At 34.4% G+C, this 27,367-nt stretch overlaps 1 protein-coding gene across 1 annotated transcript in view; it reads left to right on the plus strand.

Annotated features, from left to right (window-relative positions):
* Arl4 (ADP ribosylation factor-like 4) overlaps nucleotides 1-27,367 on the plus strand; it is a 43,188-nt gene that overhangs the window by 1,355 nt on the left and 14,466 nt on the right. The window lies entirely within an intron of this gene.

Here is a 27,367-nt window from a genome sequence, read left to right on the forward strand (position 1 = left end):
ATTACGCCGTGCAGAGCTTAACGAACGAAAACCAATAATTTTTGGCCTTGTTCTTATAAGCACCGGATGCATTATATCATGTGTGCGCGTAAAATTTAACAACGGCTCAGCTCGTACTTTTCAAATGGCTCGTGCAACTTTATGCGATCCACGTGTCTTGAGGAAAATGTCCCAATAGCCCGATGCATCGTCGAACACGCATTAGCGATTAATTTTTATATAACTTTATATAACGGACCCCGATACAATTGTTTATTTGTCGATGCCTTATAGAGTGGAGCGAGCGTAGCCGATACTCCCGGTGTCTCGTTAACAGCGGATTATATTATTCTCGGCATATGAAGCCGATTTGAAGCTCGTGAACGCGCAGTGAAATGTTGCGGAGCGCGCGCTGTCCCTGAATGAGCGAGCGCCGATTGAAAGCTAAAGCCAGCCAAGTTAGCTTAAGCGAATGAATTTTTGTTCAACGATCAATGCCAAAATATTTTAAGAAAATGATAAGGAAGGAGAGATTTCTTTGTAATGGAAAGCCCACCGAGCACGTGCGAATTATCAAAATTTTATGTGCAATGACGTTTGCGCCTCCTGCGCATAAACGACAGTATAAACTTGGCATCGTCTTAGCTGTATTTTCACTTTCAACCCCCCTCCTCCCCCCCTCCTCCCTCCCCACCCCACCCCACCCCACCCCACCAATTTCATTCGCCTCGCTACTATGGGAAATAAATGGGCTAATCGTTCGACGAGCTTACGTTCATGGTTACAGGCACTTTGTCGAAACGTCTGTTTGAAACGCGTATCCAAGGAGATTGAGCCAGGATCGAAAGAGAGAAGAAAAAAAATGAGAAAAAACGGGCCGCTCGTCGTTTATACATTTGCACGCTCTCGTGTGCCTTGACTTACTCGCGACCGAAGGTTAGGTTGTGCTTATGTAATGGGAGAGTTAGTTTAGAATCGCGCGCAAAGGAGAAAGAAAAAGAGGGCGCGTAAAAAGATTCGTATTCCCGGAATCCATTCGTTTCACGCGGTTACCGAGTTTCCTTACCAATAATTAAGAATAATAAAATTATCCTCCTAGCACAGTGCGGCTAGCTTTTTATTCTTTACGCTGTTCGCTTGTTTGAACGGAGCGAATTAGTAATAAATAAAACGAACTTTGGGGGCGCAATTGCCATGCACGAGTGAGATTATTTTAAATATTTCGAAAGGAATTGTTTCGTATTTACGGCTTTGTTGCGCAAAGTTTAACAAAATACTGGGAAAATGTGTCGCTGCCGTCTTCGCGCTCGTCATACTTAAATTACATATCGCAGCCTTTAGCCACCGATGATGATATTATATGCATCATTGGTAAAATAATTATAACAATTCAATCGACGAATAACTTTCTTACGAGCAAATAACGTTGTCATACATAAAGAATCATTCGCATTGTGACAAAAACGCGTAGCCCATAGTTATAACAATATTAAACGATCTGAACGCGCGCGCCACTCTTTATAACATGATTCAACGATTATCGACATTTATTTAATTCCCATATTATATTAAAGGTTTAATTAAAATGGATCATAATTTTAATTGTACTACTTTAACGATCAGAAGTGTAGTAGACTCAAATGTCGAAAGGCGGCGAGGCTGTATTTAAAAGCGTGGCGGTTGATAAGAGCAACTTTAATAGAGAAAAAGACTAGCAAAATAATTAAAAAGAAGAAGAAAAAAAACCAAGTAAAAACGTGTGAATCGCCATTCCTTTTCTTTTATTCGATGGTTACGTTGCTAAACACGGCAACCATTCGCTCAATGGTTTTAAGTGGCGCGCGCTCGCAACACAGAGAGAAAGAGAGAGAGAGAGAGAGAGAGAGAGAGAGAGAGAGAATGAATAAATTTCTGATCAGAGTGACGGAGAGTCGCGGCAGAACCTGGTTACGACGATGCATAAGTACTACTCACTTGACGAAGCCTCGTCGAGAGCTCGATAACATCTCGTACTAAACAAACAGGTGTTACTCAAGCGCCGACTCCCCAGTCTTTTTCACGAGCTCGCTTTTGCGCGGCTCGAAGTAAAGAGATGAATCTCGCATAAGATGTACGAGCGCAGTGGTGTTTCTTACTTGAGTGATGTTGCCCGGCAATGACAGGAGAGTCTCAAAAGCCAAACGACTATTTGCCAAATACTTAATACGAAGAGATTCTCTCGATTGGTGGAAAGACTTTTGACAAACGATGCTATAAATACAGCTCGCGGCTCATTCGTTCGATGGCTCATTAATCATACGGTCGTCTTTCAGTTATTTTTATATTTAAGCATCATTTTTATTCAATGCCAAACACTATAATCAATAAAAAGCCAATGTTTTTTTGCGCAAGAAGATAAATTCACGGGTTGATTATCCGAACGAAAACATTTTTTTAATTTTTCAATACGTCAAATAAATCTTACCATACTGTTGCTCTATACTGTTGACTCTTATTGCGCAGCGTTTGATCAATAGTCAACATGTAATAGCTCTATTTCAAATGGTAGAAAGCATCGATCGATCGCTCGTTATAGCACTACAATTTTGCATTATCGGATGTGGGATCAGAATGTACATCGGTAAGTGCATGAAATTTAATTCGGCTTAATTTAACTCCATTACAAAAGTCCTAAATTTTACGTATTGTCAATAAGTGAAGGCTCGACGCGTTTTCACAACGCCAGCTTGAATTTTGAAAAAAAAATAAAATACATCTGTTTTGTTTTAATCAATGAAAACTGACAACTAGCGAAAAAGTTATTTAGTTGAGCCGCTCTGCTCTACAGCTGATATTTGCACCATTTTTATTTCTGTCATGTAATACCGTAATTTTATACAGAATATTTTCAATAAATTTATATTACGTCAATGGAAAATCGACGAGATAGTTGAAATGTTTTTAGAAAATAGTTTAATTAGATAATAATTAGAAAATAGTTTATCTTGAAAATGTAATATCCGTTTGCACGCGCATTCATAAGAATCTTAATATTGGCTTGTTACAGCACTGTTTTTAAATTTTAATGAAATTATTTTCTACGTATTCTGCAAATCGGAATCCTCTTTCACGAACGCGGACTGTAACGTAGAGTCAATTCAACGAGATTGCGATTCAATAATTTGTACTTTAAATCTAAATGTATTTACTCTCTGAGAATCAATGACCGTATAGCAATATTATCCTCGTTTATTTGCCTATGAAGGACTACGTTCTCTTTACATCTCGCCTCGTATTAATCATCAAAACTGCGAAGATTTGCAAAAACCCTTAAGCGCCTTTCTTACGAATACGCTCTCACCATTACAACCCGCTTTTCGCATACTTATACCCTTTCACAATCTCTTTTATAGTTTGTATATAATATATATATATGAGTGGTCATGTATATTCCATTTTCACGTTTATATATATATATATATATATATATATACACACACGCGTATGTATCAAAATTGTAATTGAACTTTAGTAGGAGCGAAATATAAAACCATAATTTTTCCATTCAAACTAACACACTCGTAAATGGCAGGGTGTTTCTTTAGTGTCTGCTGCATTGGCTTGCGAGCGTAGTAGTATCTATTTTTAGTCGAAACTTGGAGAGGCGCGGGAGTGCGCGCATGCGAGTGGGAGAAGAAGAAGAAGAAGAGAGGGAGAGAGATAACACAAGCATAATACACATAATAGTCCGAGGGAGGCTGAGAAAAACAGAGTTGGGTTCTTCGGCTACATCTCGGTCGGGGTTCTTGGTCCGCGGCTCGGCCAGTTCGCTTCGCTTGTCACCTTGAAAAGTTCGAGGGATTTCGAAAGTGCAACGGCTGCTGCCGCCGTAGTGGCGGCAACGTCGGAGCCTTTTTCCCGTTATACACGCGTATCCTCACCCTCCCCCCCCGCATGCTTCTACCTGTATGCGTGCGTTTTAAGCCGGCAGGTAGTAACGAGGCGAAAAGTCCGCCGCTTAGATGGAGAAGGAGCGCGCAAGCGCGAGCAAATCTTGCCAATGTAATACATGTATATGAGCGAGTTCGGCTCTCTCTCTCTCTCTCTCTCTCTCTCTCTCTCTCTCTCTCTCGCGCGCACGCACTCAATATTATATATATGGCGTAAGCATTGGGTGGATATACATATATGCACACTGTCATTTGTATACTAACATACGTAACGCAAGCGTCAATGTAAGAAACAACGTTAATTTGTGATTGGAAAATGTATTACATTGAACGTTGCATTTGACAATAGAGGCACCGATTCTGAGATTTCCACACTGGATTTTCGGTTGATTTTTTTTACAACAGCTTCGATGGCTCCTACGCTCCGCACTACCTGAAATATTACAACTGCAGGAGGGCGAAGGTTCGCCTCGAGTGCTATAAGAAACGTTAGCACGCGATCGTTCAAGAGGCAAATCCACTTTTCTAAGACCACTTTCTGAAATGTTTTCTCTCTCTCTCTCTCTCTCTCTGTATCTCTCTATCTATCACTCTCTCTCCTTTTTTTCGCTCGTTCAACTTTTTTGCTAAGTAAGTAAATCTTCTTAAAGCTAGACGTTTTCCATAGGCGTTGTCAACTAGAGAAGTTGATATTTAATACATCCATAAACATAGCATAAAAGTCTTACAAAGTAAATCCATATGAAACAAAATCAATTTCATTTAAATAAAACATTATGTCTATATTTTTCTATATTTTATTAATGATTGTAGCTCAAGTAAAATATTATAAAATAATTTAAATAAAAATGTACAGACAAATTATGATAAATCCTTAAGTTATAAACGATAGGAGCATGCTTGCTGTTGTACGACATTTTATGAAATGATTTTTATATAAAATTTTTATATATAAGTTATACGAGGCAAATAATAAAATATTTAGTTATTAGACCAATCTTCAATCCTTTTAGACGTATATAATTATCCAGTAATTCTATTCCAGTCAGAATTTTTTTAAATTTCATCATAAACAGAAGGTTTTATGTAGTTATTTTAATTTTAATTGAAATGTTAGAACAGATATTGCGTATATTAGGAATTGTTTGATTTACAATAAGATAGAAAAATTTATCCCGTATACATATTTATGTTGAAGTGCTGTAAACAATTTTATATTATAAATAGAAAATTAAAACATTTCCACTGGTACTTGTCAGAATGTCTGAAATTCAAATTTCAATGTTTAAAAAATATGAATATTTAACAAATTTTTAATAATCTAATTATAGTATGGAAAACAAGATTATTTAAATTTATTTTTCAATTGCATAATTAATTAACTACAATTGAAATATTAAAACTATCCACATTAACAAAGGCATTTTTATGTTTAATGTACTTATATAATTTAATGTTTCTAAGAGGTTGTCGTAGTTTTACAAGTATCGAATGCAGCACAACCAATTAAAACAGTAGGACAAATATTTAAAAGGTTTTCATTTTCAAATTACACATTAATAAAAAATACTTCCATACTCCTTTATAACAAAACTGAATAAAGTTTCTTTAAATTTTGCATATTTATTTAATTATTATAATCAAATTTTTATACCTCATTGTCAATGGAGTAAGAAATCGAGAACCCTAACGAATTCTTGCGACAATAAATGTACGCTATAAACTGGTTTTATAGATTTGAATTTTTACAAACAATGGACAACCGTTTCTATTAAAGAAAATTTACGAGGGAAAATGAATGAATTTGTTTGATTTAAAAAAAAATGTTTTTTCAATGAAAATCGTCTAGGAAGACGATACACTTTGGTAATACTAAGATCATAAATTTTTTAAGCATCCTGTTTAGTTTAGTTTAATATTAAATTCAATATCTTTGCAATAAATTACATCTATAATCGAATTCTTATACTCACCTTTTGAATCAGATTAATTCAACAAGCTAGTCTTCATATTTAAATTAAATAGTCTTTTTACAGTTCCATATTTTCATAATATAAAATAATATTTGATAAATTGTAGACAAAAAAATGTTATTTCTATGAATCATATTTTAATTTACAAGATACCTTATGAAATATTCTATTTCAATCATAACTCGAGTTAGATATTGTATTAATTAAAAATTAATATTTTCATTATTAAAATAAAATATTGTATAAACTATTGTATCGATTGTATAACAAATAAATTTATAATGAAATCGCATATATATGCCAAATTTCGTATGTTTGTTTGTTCGTGTGTTTTGTGTGCGTGCGCGTGTGGGTGTGGGTGTGGGTGTGTGAGTGTGCGTATGCGTGTGGGTGTGGTTGTGTGAGTGTGCGTATGTGTGTTGGCACACGCATCTTTGCATGAGAAAGAGAACTGCGAATAAGGAAAGTTCAAATTTATCTACAATATATGAATTTACTGAAAAATATGCGTATTATTTTTTATTTTGTTCCATATTAAAAATTGATCGATAACAAAATTTAACCAATTCTTTAACCAACAATTTCGTAATCGAGCATTATGACTTGGCAGTCTTGAATGAGGAAGTAGAAAGTTGGTGATAAACGCACAGTCGAATGTTCTTCCATGTATTAAGCCAAACGAATACGTAACCGTATGAAATAGATATTGCGTTTATTTCGCGTAGGTGATGGAGGTAAAAAAGGATATAAAGGTAGGAAAATCCATGTGCTCGCTAGTTGTAAAAGAGTAAAATACACACTTACATTCTGCTCGTAGCTTCTTGGAACGTGCAAAGATCTCTAATAAAGTGCGACGAGCAATTACATGGTGTCGAGCTCGATAAAAATGCATATCAGCCTGATTTACAGGCCGGGATGGATTGGCTTTAGAAGACGTGCGCGCGCGGGCGCCAATTTGGCTTTCTAATAAAAACAAACAAAGTCGTGCTTAACATTCAGGCCGTGGCTACGGTGGCGGTCTTCCGGGAGTAATGCGAATGCACCAGTGCCAGTGCCACCGCATCGGAATTAGATTTTTTACGAGCGCGCATTAAATCCGACGTCCGATGCGGGTCGCACGTGCGCTCTAGGCCCGTTACTTCCCAGGCTTTCCGCCCTCCCGCTCCTATACCTTTCAATTCTATTCCTGTATACGAAACGCCTTTTCTTCCCTCGATGCCCTCTCTCTCTCTCTCTCTCTCTCTCTCTCTCTCTCTCTCGTAATCAGCTTTTAGGCTCCTTTTCATGCCTGCCGCGGAAGACCCGCGCTATTTATCCCACCAAGGAAGAGTACCGCTGTTGCCGCTTTACCGTAACTACTCGACGATCGACGTAATCACCGCGCTCGCGCAACATCGATTGCCATCCATCTAATTTTTACGCCTAAATAATCTCGAGCCTTCTCAAAAACTGTCATAATCCATCTCTCTTTTGAATTGATAGATTTCAGGGTTACGCGCTCAGCTTTTGCTACGCGAGACACGAACTTTTCTCTGCCCTTGGGCTTACGCAAGTAGTATACGAATGTATTGCTGGGCACCGATTACAAATCCCCTCGTTAAATCTGCTTTTGATGTATTCTAAATCCAAAGTGTCAGAAATGACACTCTGACCAGCTCGAACTGCGATTGAATAACAAGATAGGCGGGCTCGTTGATTTTAAAAGACAACGCCTGGCATATTTCTACAGCAATAGGACTTGGCGATATTAATAAGAAAGTACTTCCGACAACCTCCCATTGTACATTCATGAACAACGTGTAAATTAGTTGCTTTTAGTGACACTCCTTTATAAATAAATCATATAAGACAGCATTTATAGAATTTTTGGCTAAACTGATTGGTAAACTGATAAAAATTATAAAAGTTTCGGGTAATCTAAATTGCTATAAGTCTTTAATTATATAAAGTATAACAAAAACAAAAAATAAAAAAAAAATAAAAAAAACAAGAATATTTATTTTGTCAGTCGAGGTATTTTATCAGTTATTACCTGTTTTAATTATTCCTTATTCGTGCTTAAAATAGCCAGTTTATTGTCATTTAATTAATTTCCACTGACAGATTTGTAATCGTCATTAAAACAACAACTTGTAATGGCATAATGAATTTTGAAAAAATCTCGTGTCGACCAATCTAATTAGATAGAATAGCCAGGAATAAAATAAGTACATTTTCTATTTTTTTATCTTATAATTAGCGTTAAAAGGAAAAAAAAAACCCACTCGACTAACAATTGTCCTTGAATCAACTTACTATTACGACGAACTATTATAATAAGTATAGGCTTCCCTTGATGCAAGTCTTCGCCCCATAAAATTGAATAAAATGTTGATTCTGTTAAAATATTCGAAAGAATTAAAAAGTTTTGTTTTGTCTGGGAAGCGAATCGATCGATTAATCAGCCGGTCGATCAATCAATCCACATATATGCGGTTATAACGCTTATTATAAGCGAGTCATAACTTGAAGGATAAAAGCCAATTGGGCGGACAATAGTATGTTCTCTAATCAATATAATCTCCAAGGCATCATGAATTACTCATATAATGTATCGAAATAATACGCAATTCCCAGTGTATTATATTTAGATGGCTGTATGGGAATCAGCATTCGCAACGTTAAACTGAATATAATATTACACTTTTGTAATAATAAAATTACTTAGAGTTACAAACTCACATTCAAACATTCAAATAATACAAAATTCATTGTCAACAATATTTTTCAAACAACGAAAAATAATAAAATGATCTTCCCGATCTTGCCCCGTGGCAATTCAAACTTCATCCGTCGAGTATATTATTAATATGCTTGGCAAAATTCAACGTTTCTCGCATTATTCGTATCTATTTAAGAATTGTCTCGTAAAATTCTTACGGTCCTTTTATTATTGTAAAAACGGCACGTCGGGACTGTTGGGCTTACGGTGCCGTTATAAAAGTAATCGGGCCCGATTGAATTGCCAAGCAGCAGCCGTCGCCGGTAAACTCGCACAGGCCGAGGGATATTGACAATTGGCTTCATCGAGTCGCGTAAAGTGCGCTCGAGTGTCGCGGTGGTCGACAAATCGACCATGACACTCCGATCCTTCATCTTCGGTATTAACGACTCGAGGACGCGCTGTAAAATAGCGACAAATGCGAAAATCGATCGCGGCTAAGTGCAAGGCTCGTAAAATTAGCCAGGAGGACGAGGCACGGGTTGCGAACCGTGATAATGGAAGCCGCGCCAGTGGCTCTCAGTTGCCGCTTATCGCCCGCTTAAGGGAAAATGCAACTCACCCGTCTACCCTTGAGCCTCGCGCTCCGAGACCAAGTGTATTTGGATTAGGATATAGCGTTTCATGCTGACGCCTTTCACGCTATTTTTATTCGTTTTGCTGTTGGTTTGTATGCACTTGCCGCTGGGGTGCATTGTCTTTGATAGAACGATAATACTTGTTTTTTCGAAAAGATTTTGGATACGAATCCGTCGTTGTCTCGGCTCGATTGAAAGAGGTGGAAAGTAATAAGTTTTATGTCCTAAATGGATAGAAATTTTTAAAGTCTTGATATTTGAAAGTTAGATGTTGTTTTTGTTTTGCTTTTATGCCGCCTATTTCTACCCCCCCCCCCCAAATTGGAGATAGTGGAAGTAAGAGTTTAGTGACTTATATCATAATTCGGATTATCGAGTAGCCAAATATTGATAAAAGGGGCATTGGGACGCAACATTGGGACTCTCAACTCGATATAAAATTGATAAAAATCAAAAGACTTTAGGTAACTCTGGCATTATTAATAAATATCGGTCGAGCCAATCTACCGATATGTTCGTAAATATAATGGATCTCTTTGGCCGAAAACTGAAAAAAGTGGACATGCTTGGAAAGTCATTATTAGAAATAGAAATTATAAGCTTTGAGAGTCAATGCAAAAGGCCAAGAGCGATAATTCTCATCGTATGCCACTATCGAGTAAAAAGCTATTGTTTTCGAATGAATATTTCACGCTGAATTATTCTCATTAAAGCGTCTCGTAATTTCAATGCGAGCGAAATATTCGGTATTGCGGAGGCGCGCAGACTATTAAAAGAATCGAGATTGTCACTGTTATCGAGTAAATTTGAGAGGCATCGTTATCTTTAAGAATTAAGCAGAATTTTCCTTGGGCATGAACAATAATTAATATGGGAAGCGTCCCATTTCTCGCGAGCGCTTGGATAAAGTGTCAACGCTCGAATTAACGCGTGGTGTATATTACCCCTCGTCGTAAATATTATCACTGGCATAATAACAGAATAACCGTATTCAAATAAAACGAAAGTCCCCTTTCTCTCCGGCAAACACACTCGAGACACTCGCTCGGCTTATTCCCACTTGTGCAAACCACGGTCCATCCACCACCGTACAGATATGTGCATCTTAAATCTAATTCTCGTCGACCGAGGCTGAAGTGAATCGTTCCCGACGGTCATCGGCCTTATTACAGCCGCCAGTGTACGTTTCGCGTCGCAAAGCATCGCCGTGGTATCTCGTATGCAACAGCGGCGCGCAAACGCGTCCGTTAACTTGGCGCGGAAAATTGCATTTATTCAATTTGTGCTATAGCCGGTGAGTTTCCTTTCTTGCCTCATAATTGTTCCAAGCGTCCAATATCCGCAAGAGGTCTCCTTGTAATTTGCTTTTTCCAAGTGCGCTTCATTATCTTCTTTCTCGACGTTGTCCATTCCGGTGGTGTGCCGCAGCACAGAGCGTTGTCCGATCGGACTACTTATTCAAAAATGTCGCGAGTGCGCACTGCTTCCCGTTTCCGTAGCATATTTTTTGCTCGGCCCAACGACGGTGTAGCAACAGGAGTAGCAGCCAGCAACCAGCGACGGTGGCTACTACTTCAGCAATCGATCTTTTTTGCCCGCTTGACGACGACCGACGCTGCCACCGCCGCCGCCGCCGCCACCGCCGTCGCCTCTGTCGCATCTGTCGCATGTATTATGCGCCGCAGGTAGAGCTTTTTCCCGCTCTTTCGAATGCTGTCGAGGGAGATAAATACCTGACGCCGACGATGCGTTTACAAGGACAACAATCGACGGCGATAATGCTAAATTTATCCATACGCATCGAATCGCTATCGCGGCTTCCATTCCAATATTAATACTTAAAACGCTAAATTATTGTTTGTGTCTGGATCCATGAGCGTCATAATTGATATAGATGGGCTGGAAGGCCAAACATTATCAATTTAAAGTTACTATTTTCAAATAAGCAATCAATAATAGGGAAGAAATTCAAACTGTTCTGCTTAAGTTGTAAGCGTCAAACAAAAACTGAGGAATCCGTACATGGCAGCAAATTCACAATATTCAACAAATCGATTTCCTACATTTATATACGTACAGCGTAGTTTACTCGAAATAATATTAAGAAAGAAAAATTGATCAAAACTATACATTAATAATTTCTTGAAAACTGCAGGTGAATTGCTATCGAGAAGCGATTTTTATTAACATCATTGAAGTGTATTCGTAGTTTATTTATTTCCTCCATCGCGTGACAAGGATAAAGTAGACAAAACAATTGCACGCACGCGCGCGCGCACACACACACACACATACACACACACATACATATACAGTATTTGGCCAAACTACATTTAAAGGTTAAAGAAATATCTGGCTATCAGCCACGTTACTTTTGTTTGAAACTTCGCTAATAAATAATTTGAGTTTCAAACTCGACTATTAAATCAGGTTAAAATGTATTTTAAACGCAAGTGACTTGCGATTATTCAGCAATAAAGATTTCATTTGTTGACTCTGCAGTGATAAAATATGATTTTCAAGACTATAGATCTATTTGAACTAAAAGTGTTATCATTTTTATTTTCACAACTCGTTCACAACGTTCACAAAGCCTGATATTATTCTCATCGGCATGTATTTATAAATTAAGAAACTTCACTTAATATACTCTTATCTTGAAATCAAATTCGCCGATTACTTTAATAAATATAGTTGAGTCAGACTTTAATTAACGTCGGACCACTTTTTTGCTCTTTCTAGCAAATGATCTGTTCTGTAAAGTCAAAATTACTATTTCCAAGTGCACTTTCGATAAGGAAGATCGCTTACATCTGAGTCGTTGACCCATCTTCGAGATAAGAAATAATTTTTTAAACGTCAGCTTAATATAAAGAAAGAAAGGACTTATACAGTTTATAAATCTTTTCGTATTTCGTACTTGAGTATTTTGTTTTTCTGATTTTACATTCGCACAAAGGCTTCGCTTTATTTCATTCTCATTATCTTAAAAGAAATGTCTTTCTGAATTTAATATTTAATGAATAGCTTAATACATTCATGACGAATATAAAGTTATTTTTGTTTATTTAAATAAAGCTTATTTATTATAATTGTCGCATATAAATGATTTAGTTAGTTATAAATTACAATAATATTATGTATAATTTTTAATTTTCATATTAAATCATTTTTGTGTTGTAATGTCTAAGGGAAAAATAATTTTGAAAAATTTAAATGTTAATACTTTTAGATAATGAAATAATAAATAAATTGGCATATCTAAATGAATCAACGTCATTATTTTAAATGCGTTATATGAATCATATATCGCGCATTTGTGTAAAATGTCAACAACAACAAAATTGAATTGATGTATTATTGGTCATGGTGTGGTATGGTACGCGCGCGTGCACGCATAGGATGGTTATACGATATGGTAAAGGAGAAATACAAAATATATGCTTTAATTTCAATTATATTTCATTCTTGGTTGTTAATTCTTTATCGAGTATTATAGAAGACACAAAAGAAACCAAAGACCATTTTATTGTATGAATTGCAGCACTATCAAAACAAATTTATTAAGCTTTGTGTTGTAAACTTCATTAATAATAGAAATACAGTTTTATTTGATGTGCATACTTTCAACTATAACTTATTCATTATAACAATAATAACATTTTTAGCAACCACTTCAAAACTTAGCGCCTCTTCTTATCAGATAATATCAGTAAGATATGAATATAGATTTTGTATGTACCAGTGTCATAAATAATATTCTCATAGATAAAGAAATGTGTAATTTATATGATAAAAATTGTTCTGGTTTCTAAAAACGCTATTATTTAGAATTTATATTTGTATAAAATAAGTTGAGAGAGTTAAAATAAAAAGTAACTTAAAAGAAGGCAGATAAATTACGTAAAGAAGCCACGAGTTTACTCCATTAAATATATTTAATCTCATTGTACATACGGAGCTTAGTATCAGATTATTATTAATTTAATAAGATTCTTAAAATAGGTAAAACCAAGATATATATTGTATATATTGTACATATTCAATCATAAAATTCAAGAATATAATAATATTAAGAAAACAATAATGTTAAACTATTTCATTTCACGAAGTTTTGATTTGTATCTACGATATTAATGTACACATAAAGTATTCCTTTCAAATTAAACTACATGTGTGTGTGTGTGTGTGTGTGTGTGTGTATATATATATATATATATATATATATATATATATAGACATACAATACGGTCTTTAAATTGTACAGGCTCACAAAACATTCAGGGGCTTTTAATTTCTAAAACCTGCCATCCATGATTCCCATTATCGAGTCGTCATAACTTCCCTCACTCGAGCTCAACTTTTTTCATTCAATTAGAGAAACATCGCTCACAATTCGACTCTACTAACACGTCACGAATTCACTTAAAAAAAAAAGAAAAAACACAATCGAACGAGTCATGGTTTACGAATAATACCAATTCTCTCATATACTTGAAATACTAAACTTCCTTTCGTATTATCGACTCTCTAAAGAAAAAAGAGCAACCAGTGCAACGGTAATTAAAAGATTACCCATGAATTACGATCGAGACCACACGCATTGCGACATTGCCTTGCTCCGTCATCATTTTCTCGTGTCAACGAAAGTGAAAATCTAAACTAGGCCGAGAGATCTCCAACCGCAGCATCCCGGAAAATCACTTGACCTGCGAACAGTTATTCCGGCAACACCTGCCGCATAGTTTCCTTCGTAAGGCGGAAACACGTCCATTTCATCTGTCCTCTATCTCTCTTACTTTTCCGGGCGCGTGGGCGCGATGCATAATGCGTCGTCTCGCTTTCTCCGCGAATGCGCAGCAGGCGAGGAAAGAGAGGGGCGGCGCGCATCATCCTCATCCGGTGGATCTGCGAGGATAGAAGGAGCCAATAAATATCGTTGCGCTATGCGGCGGCTCTTGGTTTTAACGGAACTCGTTGGAAAAAATCTGGATGAGCGCTACTGTAGAAAACACACCTGATTTACGAGACGGTTTCAATTGGCTTATCTTTACAGCTTACTTACACTCGGCACGGTGGTCGAGTTACTGACTACACATTGCAGCTAGAGAACGTTTTTCTGACTTCGCGCGGTTTCTTGTTCATTTTATTTTTATTATCGATGATGAGTAACATGCTGGTCAATCGGTAGCCGTAGCAGTCCAGCTGCTGTAAATTTATTTAATGCTCAAAAACTCTGCAAGTGTAATCGCAAAGTTGCTCGTATCTTCTTTACGACATTAGCGTAATTATTCCAATACAGCAAGATCAACGACACTCTCGACACAAGCGTACTTTTATAATAACATTTGTCGATTTACTTTCGTCCTCGTTCCGTAACTAAAAGCGGTAGAATAATTTCTTCGTGTATTAACCAGAGCTAAAATTCGCTGATAATAATATGCAATTCGAATATCGCTCCGATACTGAAAATTCCCACTAATTCTGCGAATAGATGGATTTGCATAGAACACATGCGCATACGTAACGCATACGTATGGCATTAACGAACGCTGCTTATTTCGCGAAAGTAACGTTATTCCCCATTTCTCAACTCGGCATTAGCCTCTATTTATTCAAAACAATGCCATTAGCACCATTGAGTCCTCGGTACGCTACCTGTTCCCCCCGTTTAACCAAGTGCGCCGAGCAAATATAAAAAGGATTTCGAAACGCTGCGATGTCGTTGATTGTACGAGTGTCGCGAAACGAAGCGCGAGCATCCAAAGCTCCAAAGCCACTACGGTATTTAACAGACGTACACCAGACCTAATAAGCCTCTTAGGCTCTCTCCCCGGGAAAATAAATCCTATTGTGGTAGTCGCGTCGGTCGTGTTCCATTGACCCCGCGACGACGTCTCGTCCGAAAACTGCGGCAAGAAAGGCAAAAGGTGAACGCGAGAGAATTGAAAAGAAGAAGAAAAACAACGATTAAGGTGTAAGCGAGCGTATGTTGCTTTCTGTCTCGTCGCTACTCTCTCATTGTTCGCTTTATTTCGCCGTCTTCTACCCAAATCAGGTGTAACGTATGGGCTCCTTTGGACGATAATGGCGCGCGCGCGTGCGCGCGTGTGCTCCCGATGAACTCTATTTTGTTTTTGTGCGCAAGCGCGTAGTGCACGTTTTTCATCTATTCATCTACGTTTTTATTATTTAACGGGGTTTGCCCGTATATAATAGCGCGCGTAAGCCATCATCATTCCGTCCTTTTTTACTTCCGATGCGTATGTGGTGATGGATGCGAGGGAATGGAGCTAAGAGTGCTGACACATAATGAAAGATTCATGAGCCCTTTGGAACAATGTTTTGAAAATCTTTCTTCGTTATTGCCACACACGTTTACCCGTGACATAATAGAATTACGGGAAAAACAATTATTTCCCTTTTTATCAAATTAAAAAAAAAAAAAAGAAACATTTTCCCAAAACTTTTGACTAATTATGTGATCGATTAGTTCGCTATATTAAGATTATAAATGATAAATACTACATCTTTTTAATGATTGTGTTTGCTTCTGTTGAAAATTAAAATTACAATCCACGCTAATAATAAGTATGGGAATAAATTGCGAATTTTAAAATTACTTTTCTAACACAATATATAGTTATAATCAATTTAGAAAATTATACACAAAGAAGCAATAACAAGTATTGATTGTTTTAGAAATAATTAATTGTTTAATTTTTCAGAAGCAGATTGATTTATTGCTTATATTTATTGCACATAATGAAAAATGTTTAAAGGTTTTGTTTCAATAAATCTTGTGATAATATTAAACGTAAAATTACATTAAAAATATAATTATTTTGGAACTTTGCATTGAGATTTACATTCTAGATAAGAAAAAACTGTTGTGAATTTTGAGAAAGTATCTCTTACTATGTATAGAATTTCTTTAAAATTGGAAGAAAATGTTTTCCCTCTATACGTAATTTTTCAAAGGCAGGTGTACAAATTAACATAATTAAATTATTATTTTACTTGTACATTTTACCGTATTTAAAACTTTATCTATTAAATATTCAAGCTATCAGATAAGATGGTATTAGTCAGAATGAGATGAAATTTGGCCCGAATCCCATTGGCTACACTTGCACGCGCGCGCACACAAATCCAGTATACCGTTACATACCTAATTTCTAATCTTTCAAATGTAGCCTAACATTGTTGATTTTATTCATTGTAAAAACAAAAGAGCCCGATACGTACGAAACCTTCCACTTCGTTCGAATTAATATTCGTAACTTTTCAATTTGTGCAAATAAAAAAAATATTAAAATATGTTTAATAACGATACAAGTTATTATATATATATAACAGAATACTTATAAGATAACAGAATTTATTCAAACAAATAACCGATATTCCTCTTGCCAGTACTTGAGCTAAGTAAAATGTTTAACATAAGCTTCAATTTGTAATATCTTAAGATAAGAGCACCTATAGTTTTAGTATAATAAATAATGTATTATATGACTTCGCTTTGTGTTACTTAATCATGAAAAAAATATAAGAATAGCACGCCATGATACTTATAAAAGGATCGTTACAAATTTTATTTAAGCCAAATATTGCCATTTAAAAATGTCATTTGTGATTGTAATAAAATATAACGAATAAGATTAAACATTTGACAAGAGTATATTTAATTACATATTTCTAAAATAATGTACAATGGAACACTCCTCGTGATTATTAAAATATTTTAAATAAATATATACGTTCTATAAATAATAAAAAATTACACAAATTAGAATTTATATTTAATTGGAATATGACTGGAGAATGGGATCGTGCGACTGAATTATATTTTCACTGCTACGAAGGCACGCTCAAACACACACACACACACACACACACACACACACACACAAAAGAATGTTTTGTTAATCATTTAAGTCGCGTTACATCAAATCATTACGAGCTTCTTATAGGCTTTAGCGAAAAAAAAAAATAAAAAAGAACCCCGGTGTATCAAATAATCATTATGCGAGGAATTTGCAAAAGAAGACCATTACCGACCATTGAACATTAATCTCCAACCGCAGCTACGAATTAATAAGAAAAATTCGAGAACGAAATCACGAATGGGGTCGCGGTTTTAGAATCAGGTCTCCCTCGGCCTGGAAGTCGACACACATCGACGCGCCTCGACTCCGGGGCCTCCGGATGTCACGAGCGGGTCCACTCAATTATTACCGTCATCCGCTCTCGGAAGTGCGCCGACCGTAACCGAGCCAACGCTCATTATTGTCGCACGTGTTCCTCGCTCCTCCCGCCTTTCACATACCACTCGCTCTCTGTCCTTCTTCTCTTTCTAGCTTATGAATATTGAAGAAAACTCTTATGGCAACGCCTCATTTAATTCTTTGAAGCAACGCGGTCTTTTATCGGTATGCTGACGATCATTACTATGGCAAGCTTGCAAGGGCTCTTTCAAAGTTTGTCATTCGTTGATCCCTATTTGTCTGCCCCCCCCCCCTCTCTCTCTCACCCCACCCCATCCGCCAGACTCAACACATACGTATACAGGCACACGCACAGCAGAGCGCTTTTAAAGTGCTGTAATTGGCACTTATTGTTAAGGAGCCTGTGACTGTAGGCTCTTTATTGCGTTTCAGTTTTGAACTTTTGGAAATATTAACTTTGGTAGCTGCTCTGTTGCTTTTTAAATTTACTTGCAAATCTTTGAACGAGCTCTTTATTATCTGCTTACACGAAAAGCTTAATGTCTTTTGAATACTCGTACAATTAATCAATATATAAATAATCTGTATATGTGGATTATATATTGATTCGTTTAACTTTAAATTGTTCCATTCAATGTGCATATTGGCTATATGTCTTTAGTAATATACGCTGAATTCTCAAAGTATTACTCACCAATATATTTTCCCTATTTAAATCAAGCATTATTTTCTTCACAATTTATTAACTTGGCCTTTCGCACGAATTGTACTTTGCATACTATGTCGAATAATGAATGCAAGCACATATGTAGTTGTTATAAATTAGGTAATTCGTAGTGGATGTAATTACGTTGTACTCAAACGTGTACTAACTACTACATTAATGCCCTCTTCTACATTCACTATACGAAGTGTCTAGTTGTACGTACCTAATAACCTATTAAAATATTATTTCAATATATTTAATAAAACGTAAATAATATCATGTCTATCTAGTCTTAATCATTTATTTCATAAGGAAAATAATGAAATATTGATAATTATGCAAGACAAATTTTCACGCCTAGCAACAATCGTCTAGTATAAAAAAAAAAAAAAACCAAATTGATAAAAAATATTGATTGAACAGTTGTAAAACGATTCTTTTGAAATTCATACAATCTCCTTCATTTTGTTTCTTTTCGAACTACACGCACACACGCACACGCGCACGCACACGCACACACATTGAGAATGGCTTAACGAAATATTTACCCGTTTAAAGGATTATACCTACAATACGTAAACTGTCGTTTATTAAACTCGAATCAACATTGATTCAAAGTTTTACATTTTGAGTAAATTGATATAGTGCAATAATTGCCATTTTGCCTGTGCCATTCATTAATTTATATTTTTGTATATTAATATAAAAAACATTATTGAGATGCTCGTTTGCTCATTTTGAAGAGAAAGCTAGTGACGCGAAATCAGACGAATAAAATCTTTAGTCATTAAATGCTAATTAATCTTTCAATCTTAATAATTAAATTAAGATTTTATTATTAACTTTTCAATAAAATAATAATTATTGTAAAAAATTTTAATTGAATTTATTTTATTTACATTTAAAAATGTTATTTATATAATTATTCGCGAAATATTTTATTTTTACGTTACTTAACTCTCTCTCTCACTTTTCAGTCGATATTTATGTATTTTTATAACAATAAAAATTTTAATACGTTTCATATTCCATTTTTATAATACTAATTGCTAATTACTATATTTGTCTAAATATTTGGTGAATATGTTATTTATGCAAGTGTAAAGAATTATTGTTTATTTTGCAAGAATAACCTCCTTTATAAAATTGACTGACGTTTTCATCAGAAGTAGATATTTTTTGCTGATTCGCGATTTCCTGTTAAAAGTAGGATTTCACATACGAGACAAACATCCATATATTTTGAATCAACAGCCTGTTTCCAACGTATATTTATATTTTGAAGGTTTTTAAGGAAGAGAATACGAGTATATGGTTACATTTAACAATTATGAATTTTTTTTTTCTTTTTTTTTTCTTTTTTTGAATGACCATTTTATCGTTTTATTTAATATTTTTATGTATTTTTACGAATTTGTACGTACATCGTGAGTGAATGGCATTCGCAGATGAGGATAGCCTTATGCAATTGCTTAGAGAAAGTGGTTGAGTTAGAAAAGCATTATAAACCGTGATTTACGGATCTTGTAAAATAACGACTACATAACTTTTGATTGAAATTTTGTTTTACAGAGGCGTTAATAAATCAAAGCGTCTATTTAGAGAATGAAATTTTTCATAAAAAATTAAAATGCTGATGCCAAATTATTATATTAGTTACAAAAAAGAACACAATGAAACATCAACTTTACAATACGGTATATTATAATAAACACGTATATACTTTCTCTTTTTGTCTTTTTTTTTTATTTTTTTTTTTATTTTTTTAATTTTATTTTATTAGAGTAAAATATCTTATAATTATCAAGTATATGTAGCGATTGTCTGCAAGAGTTTAATAAAATTGAATATATATTAATGATATTAAAAGATAAACGAAAGTTCAATGTGAAAATTGAACGAACAATTTTTTTTTTTTTCTACATCTATATGTGCGTGAGGAAGTGGGTTAAATTTACATTTTTTACCAATAAAAGCTAACAATCTCATAAGCTTTGGCAAAAACGTGCGAATGGAAAAATTATTAAAATTTACTTTTATGGAAGCGTTGTCAACTCATCAAATTGCCTAGTAATACGAAATGATGGGAAAAGTGAGGCGAGTGTGTATAGGACACTTTTTTTTGTGTAAGTCACTATTAAAGCGAATATTTTCGCTTTAATTATTTATTGCGAATCGGGCGCACATATTTCCCCATCGCGCATCTTGACTTTCTCTTTGTAATAGCTCAGGAGTTCCCGGCCACGAATGGTCTACAAAAAGCTGTTAACATCACTTTGTCCTTGCAACGGAGGAACGAATGCGTTTCCGCAGGATCTAGCACCAGTCGGAAGGAAATCGTCCTTGGCCTTACTCTCCCGCGTTTACAAATGAAAGCGGCTTTTCAGGCGAAACGATTGGGGTGGGCGGGGAGGGGGGGGGGAGAGGAGTCGTGAGAATAAGTTGAAAACCCGAGCGCGTGGGAGCATTGGTAAGCGTATGAGAGACCCGAAGAAGTGGCGGCAGGTGGAAGCAGAGCTCGAACTCGGAAGCGCCGAACATGTGGGCCACGTCAGGGCAAAGGGAAATAACCAGACTTTTAAGTCCTGTATACGTGTGCTCTCTTCTCCCTTACTCGTCCCCCCTCCCCAATAGCTGTGCTTTAATCCAATGAAGGAAAGTCCCGTGAGGATCGAGCCGTCATATTCATCCGACCGTGTGCCGAGTATTTTTGGTCTATTTGCCGTCTTTCTTATTTATTATTTCATTCTCTTTTCTCTTTTCTTGGGCCGGCGAAATTTCTCGGTGGGATTACGAGGGTGGAACTTGCTGCGTATTTCGTTTTCAAAAGGTATATTTTATTGATTTCTTTTCCCTTTTTCTTAGATATATGTTTGAGGATTCAGGGTCGTGGGATCGGGCGTGAGAGATTTGAAAGTTTCGTATTCCGTGGCATTGCGAACTGATCGGACGGACATGATGATAGGATATTTTTAGTAATAATCAATCACCGACGACGTTGTGCGAACTTTAATTTTTCCTTTTTGAAAAGTTGTAATTCGAAACCTGGAATCGTCTAATAAAGCACGAATGGTAAATTATTTAATACAATAGTATAATGAAAATACGTTGCGCTGAAAAATCTCGGTGATTCGTATTTGTAAATATAACAAATTAATTTGAAACGCATTTTACCACTAAAATATTGTATATCAACATCTTTAATCATGCATACAAAATTCAACCGTTTAAAAGTACTTTTGTTTAGACTAACACAAACAAATTTTTACATGACGATCTATCTAAATGCCTTATATCCTCGGTAGGAGTTAATCGCGTTATATTTAGCCATATAAAAATATTAAATAAAACAAGTTGTTTAAATATAATTTTACCTAGTACTGATAGGCAGCGTGCCAAATTATTTTACGTGCTTCATGAACAACCGGAATCGTCGAATTTTTATGAAAAATATTACTATTAAAATATAATTTTAGGCCGCAAAGTTTTACAATACTCGCGCAACATGCCAAAATCAATGTGATCCAACATTTTTCTATATATATATTTCCTAACCCCTATGTCGAAAGTATAAATTTTATATATTATATGTGTACATGTATATTTTACATCCGTTGTTGCGAAAGTACAAATTTGACACTTTTTTGAGATATTTATTTATATATTATGTGCAAGAGTGTGTCATTAGCAGAGTCTCGCGCAATAAAATGATTTAATTGTACATAATAACAGTAATTTATCTCAAAAGAGAAAAGAGTATTCTCGAAAAGTAGGCCTCGAAACGCTTATAACTCTTCGGTCTCTTTTACATTAAGCTTCATTCATTTTGCGCATAAGGGTATTTTATCCATAGAACGGAAATTTTAGAAAATATATTTGCACAGTTCGCTTCAATGAAATAGCCAGTGAACTAGCGGGTATTAACCAAGTAATCTCGTTTGGAAGGTTCCTCTATCCTCGAATAAAAATCGACCAATTTCAGATATGATCGTTAAAATTTCACTCGCCTGCGAAAACTCTCGGTGGATTCGTCATCGCGGAGATAGATGGACGCTGCCAAAAGACCGAGTCTCGTGCGAAATTAAGCGAAATTAACCGGCGGCCCTGAATCGCCACCCGACATGATTTATGCTCGCGCGAGCAGAAAAATGTAGAAGCCACGCGTAGAGATGGGAGGAACTCTTATTTCCAGCGTTGTCGTCGTCGTCGTCGACGTTGGCGTTCGTCGAAAAGCCCGTTCGTTTCGCTAGTGAGCGAGGTAAATTTTGCCGAGGGAAGGAGGAAGCGCCCAGAGAAAATGAACAATGCCATCTTCAGCCATATGGGCGATCCAAGCACGAAGAAATCTGGCACTCTGGGTCATTGCTTCGTGCGCGGCTGCGTGTGGCTACATCATGGCTCTTGTCCTCTCCAGCACGTGCTCGAAACGTCTTCGTTTAGCGTATACAGCGGTATACAAGCCGACGGAAATAATCCCCGAGTGTTTTATGCCGACAAGTGACATCAGCTGGGGGACTCGCACCTGCCGCACATCTTGGACACTTGTGCTTTATCTTCTACCACGTTATGTAGGGGGTTAGCTTTTTGTCCTATGACTTACATCTTTTACCTTTTTGTGGTAATGAGAGTGTCACACCGGACTGATTAATAGAGGCTAGAGTAGTTGTTGCGTGTATCGAATTAAATACGCTGGCAACATCTCGGTTGTTTCGGTTAGATCCACTTGATGTATGCTCACGTGGGCTAGTGGGGACGATTTCTACGTCAAGGCTGATGTTGCTTTTAGTTGACAAGGTTAAGAATAGATAACGATGCATCATTTGGAATGGCTGCATTGATTTGCAGTTATACCTCTTGTTATAAACTCTTCTGTACTTTCATCACGGTGTACCTCTGTCTCATATGAAATACCCGGTTAAAATATTGTCTCGAAGCAATGAGATATTTAGAATAGCTAGAACATTCTGTCGAAAAATTTAGTTGCTGCTTTCATAAAAATTTTATTACAAATCTCAACTGCCGATAATAACTTAGCAGTGTCGAAAGTATATATATTCTCTAATGACAAGTTCGATTTCAAATATATAATATAAATAAAAGTAAAAATTATATATATATATATATATATATATATATATATATATATCAAATATATTGATTTAAAAGAAATCAATTAGAAAATCTATGTTAAGCCGTTAATTATTAAAAAAGGTAGTTCAAGGAACATAGATTTATACGATTTTAAAATAACTAGTTAGTTTGTATTTTCAAGTGCTTATATTAATTATTTCAACCAAGTATAATTGTGACTTTTCTGTTTGTATGACTAAAAAGTATGTATGTTTGCATATTATGATTACACTGATACTCATTATGTTCAACTAAGCAAACATGTCATATGTAACTTAGAGTATTTTTTAATTTAGTATGCATATTAATGTATAATTTAGATGACCATAATCTTGTCAGCAAAAATTCTGACTACTTCAAATTATATTTGATAACTTTTTATAATGGTAGCACATTTTATAATCCTTTTGAAATATAGTTAATAGCATATTTCAATGGTTCTCAACTTATATTCTCAATTTAATACTATTCAAAAAAAAAAAAAAAAAAAAAAAAAAAAATATATATATATATATATATATTTATAAAGCTTCAATTTAAAATATAATTTAAAATTTTTTTAACCCCAATACAGTCATTCAGAATCTGTTTCATATATTTTCGTTTAAATTTTTGTATATTAAGCTGTATGAATGAATGCATTTGACTCATAATATGCATAAGAGGCGTAGATGTCGAAGATACATGGGTAAATGTGTATTTTTCCGGGCATCATGATGATGAAATGTCATTTTAATAATTATAGGACAATTAAATATAATTATCATTATCCAACGAGTATTGACACAAAACTTTCATGCAATTTTTTTTAGTCCATGAATTATTACGATAAATTATTACGATACTTTAAATTACGTAATATACATAAAATATTTCGATAGTTCTTATATAAATCGTTTGGTTAAATTTAATGCGAATTTCGCGAAAATAGGAGAAAACATGTAAATTACACTTTAAAATTATTACATAATTACAAATTACATAATTACGTTATACTATTTTAATTATTATAAATTATAATTTTCATTTATTTGGTAAAATGTAGTAATATAATTAATAGAGTTTAAGTAATTAACAAAAACAAAATTAAATTAGCGGGGCAAACTTTATGATATAATTGACGTTGCTGTATTAACTTAGTGCAAACATTATATCAAGATGATTACATATTTATTTCCCCGTTGCACTTATTATTTAACATTATTATTATTTATCGGCATTTATAAAGTATTTGATCAAATGAATTTATATTTAATTTTAATCTATAATTTTTTTTAGTAATTTTCTAAAGATATTCTCGCAAAATATTTATAAATTCGAACTAATTTCTCTTTTACTCATTGATTCGTCAATAAATCTGAGTGAATAATTACCAGTAAATTATATAGCATTTCAGCCTATTTAAGATCATGTCTAGTGGCAATTCTGTGACCAATATTACATTCATCGTTTAAATATTCTTCTGTCAATTGATAAAAATAAACTTTTCAATCTATAACTATAAAAAAAATATTTAAAAGTAGTTAAAATACATATTAGAAGCTAAGGACGAATATATAATTTATTGAAAAAATGATTTATTAGAATTTTATCATTTCAAAGTGAATAAGATCAAATAAAATGAACGTAGAAATCGAACAAAGTTTTACTTTTATTTAAATGCGTTTGAAAAAATTATAAACTGATTTTTAATCTAGATAAGTTATAATAATTGATTAAAAATGATAAAAGAAAATGTAATGTTCCTCTCGTTCCACAAGCGTAAAACTTTGTGCTCAACGAATAAGAAAAAATCACGACCACTTACAATTATCAATTCTATTATTTATGAAAACAAATAATTCATTTCTTAATTACTTATATGCATTTCTTATAGAATTTTAACGTTTAATGAAGTAAGCAAAAAAATTGAACGATAACTAATAGTGTATGTATTTGTTGAGATACGTATGTATATCGTATTCTATGAATGATTAATTTACTTCAATTATTTTCAATAACAATTTTCGAAAATCAATTAATAAATGAAATTATGAAATTCTTTTTATATAAGCCAGATTAGTTAAGATCTTTTATACAAATACTAAAAATATTTATTGTAATTATATAAAAACTCCTTATAAATCTTCGTTCACATAAAAACAAAAAACAAAAATTAAAACACAACAAAAAAAAAAAGACAAATTGATAGAAGCCTCGTGGTTGCTAGTTTTTCATTTCTTCTTTCAATCCAATCACGTTTCATATTATGTTTATTATCAGATAAGATTTCTATTGCTAGAGTAGTATTGAAAACTGCTTATGACGGTATATTTATAGAAGAAAAAACAAAACATTTACTGAATGAGTACGGAGGTAAAAAGTATAAAGAGAGACAATGATGAACGGTGCACCGTTGTTTTTAAAGAGAACATTAATCTGTCGTGATTCAGAAATAACTCTATACGGACTTGGGAGATGAGCAAGAGCGTGCACAGTTTTTGTCGTGTGTTTTTAACAGAAATTCGCGTCTCTACAGAGCTTTTATACAATTCCTGGAGAATGCTTTTGCATTTTGAATATATTGAAAATATTGAAAAGAAAGTACCGATAAAGAATCTAGCTCAGGGGGTCAAGTATTGTACCGTAATTAATTTGTCGCTCGGAATCAACTCAGAGAATGTTACTTTATTTAGAATATTCATATATATTTTATAAAAAAAAAAGTTGCTTAATTTTTTTTTTTAATGTTCCTAATATGAATCTTAAGCATTACCCATTACTTTTCGGACAGTACATTTAATTACGTTCAAATATATTGTAAATAAACTAAAAATAATAAAAGTGAATTGCCAACTATATTTTAATCAATGAATTTTAACATGTTCATGGTATTATTTATATTAAAAGTTCTGATACTCCAGCAAGTTGATTTAAATAATGTCTAAATTGTAAGAATTTAATGAATAATTAAAGAATCATTTTCATTTATTCGTAAACAGGAATAATAGATGCTAAATAGATGAATTTAAACGATTATTCAACTATCATATTAATATTTTTAAAACACTCAAATGCTTTCGTACGACTGCGCTGTCTCCGAAAGTAATTAAAGAAAGTTAATCGTGGTGTTTATTTAATGAGCAAACTAATGGATTTTCGTCTATGTCGCGTAGTACAAACAAAGAATGAGTGTTATGCAGACTTAGTCCTGTTACAGAAGGAAAGAAAAGCGTATGTCTGAGTGATCTTTTGACTAAGTAAAAGACAAAATCGTCATTCGCAAGCTCGTTACAATCGCCAAACAATTTTCCCTTCTTACCCACAGGTGTAGATTCGCATATTTTAAATTCAAAGCACGCGTGCAATGAAAGGGAGGAAAAGAGAGCAAATACACGCGCAGATAGATGCTGCTAGGCGGACTTTTGGTCTTAAATTTGCCTGTCTCTGCGTGTGTGTGCGCACACGGGTTCGAGGCGGTTAAAATAGGAAAAAATAGAGTCCAAACATGGGAGAAGTTTCTCGGAGCTTTTTAGAGGTCGTCCCTCTTTGCACGAGAGGCCGATTTCCAACAAAGACAGCGACTGCTCCGAGTGTCGGTTATTTCTCCTTGTTCTTCACTTTGAAAGAGTGACCAATTTTTATTTATTTTTCTTTTTTCAAAGCTTTTTAACTTTTTCTCTTTTTATCTATATAACATTTATTCAAGAATATTTATACATTCACATGCTTTATAAATTGTGGGATTGTGTGTGTCTTGAAGTTTCGATTTCAATTTAATGTTAATATTGAGTTTGTATGCCAAGATTCACTCGATAAAATTCTATGAAATCTCGAATGAAAACGTGTTCTACATGCGTATAAATTCAACTTCAATATTTAAATATTTAAACATATATATATTTATGATATTACAGTGAAAAAAATTAATTCTACATTGAAAAATTAATTCTACATTATGTATATTAACACTTTCGGTAAGTACTATAAAAACTAAGAAAGCTATGATGAAATTATTTAATATTCTCATAGATTTCCAACTAGCTTACTAATAATGTGACGTTTCGTCGCAATATCCGCAAATATCGATCGGTACTCGGTATA

This window comes from Ceratosolen solmsi, unplaced genomic scaffold (assembly GCF_000503995.2).
Source record: "Ceratosolen solmsi marchali unplaced genomic scaffold, CerSol_1.0 scaffold30, whole genome shotgun sequence".
NCBI classification, from domain to species: Eukaryota; Metazoa; Arthropoda; class Insecta; order Hymenoptera; family Agaonidae; genus Ceratosolen; species Ceratosolen solmsi.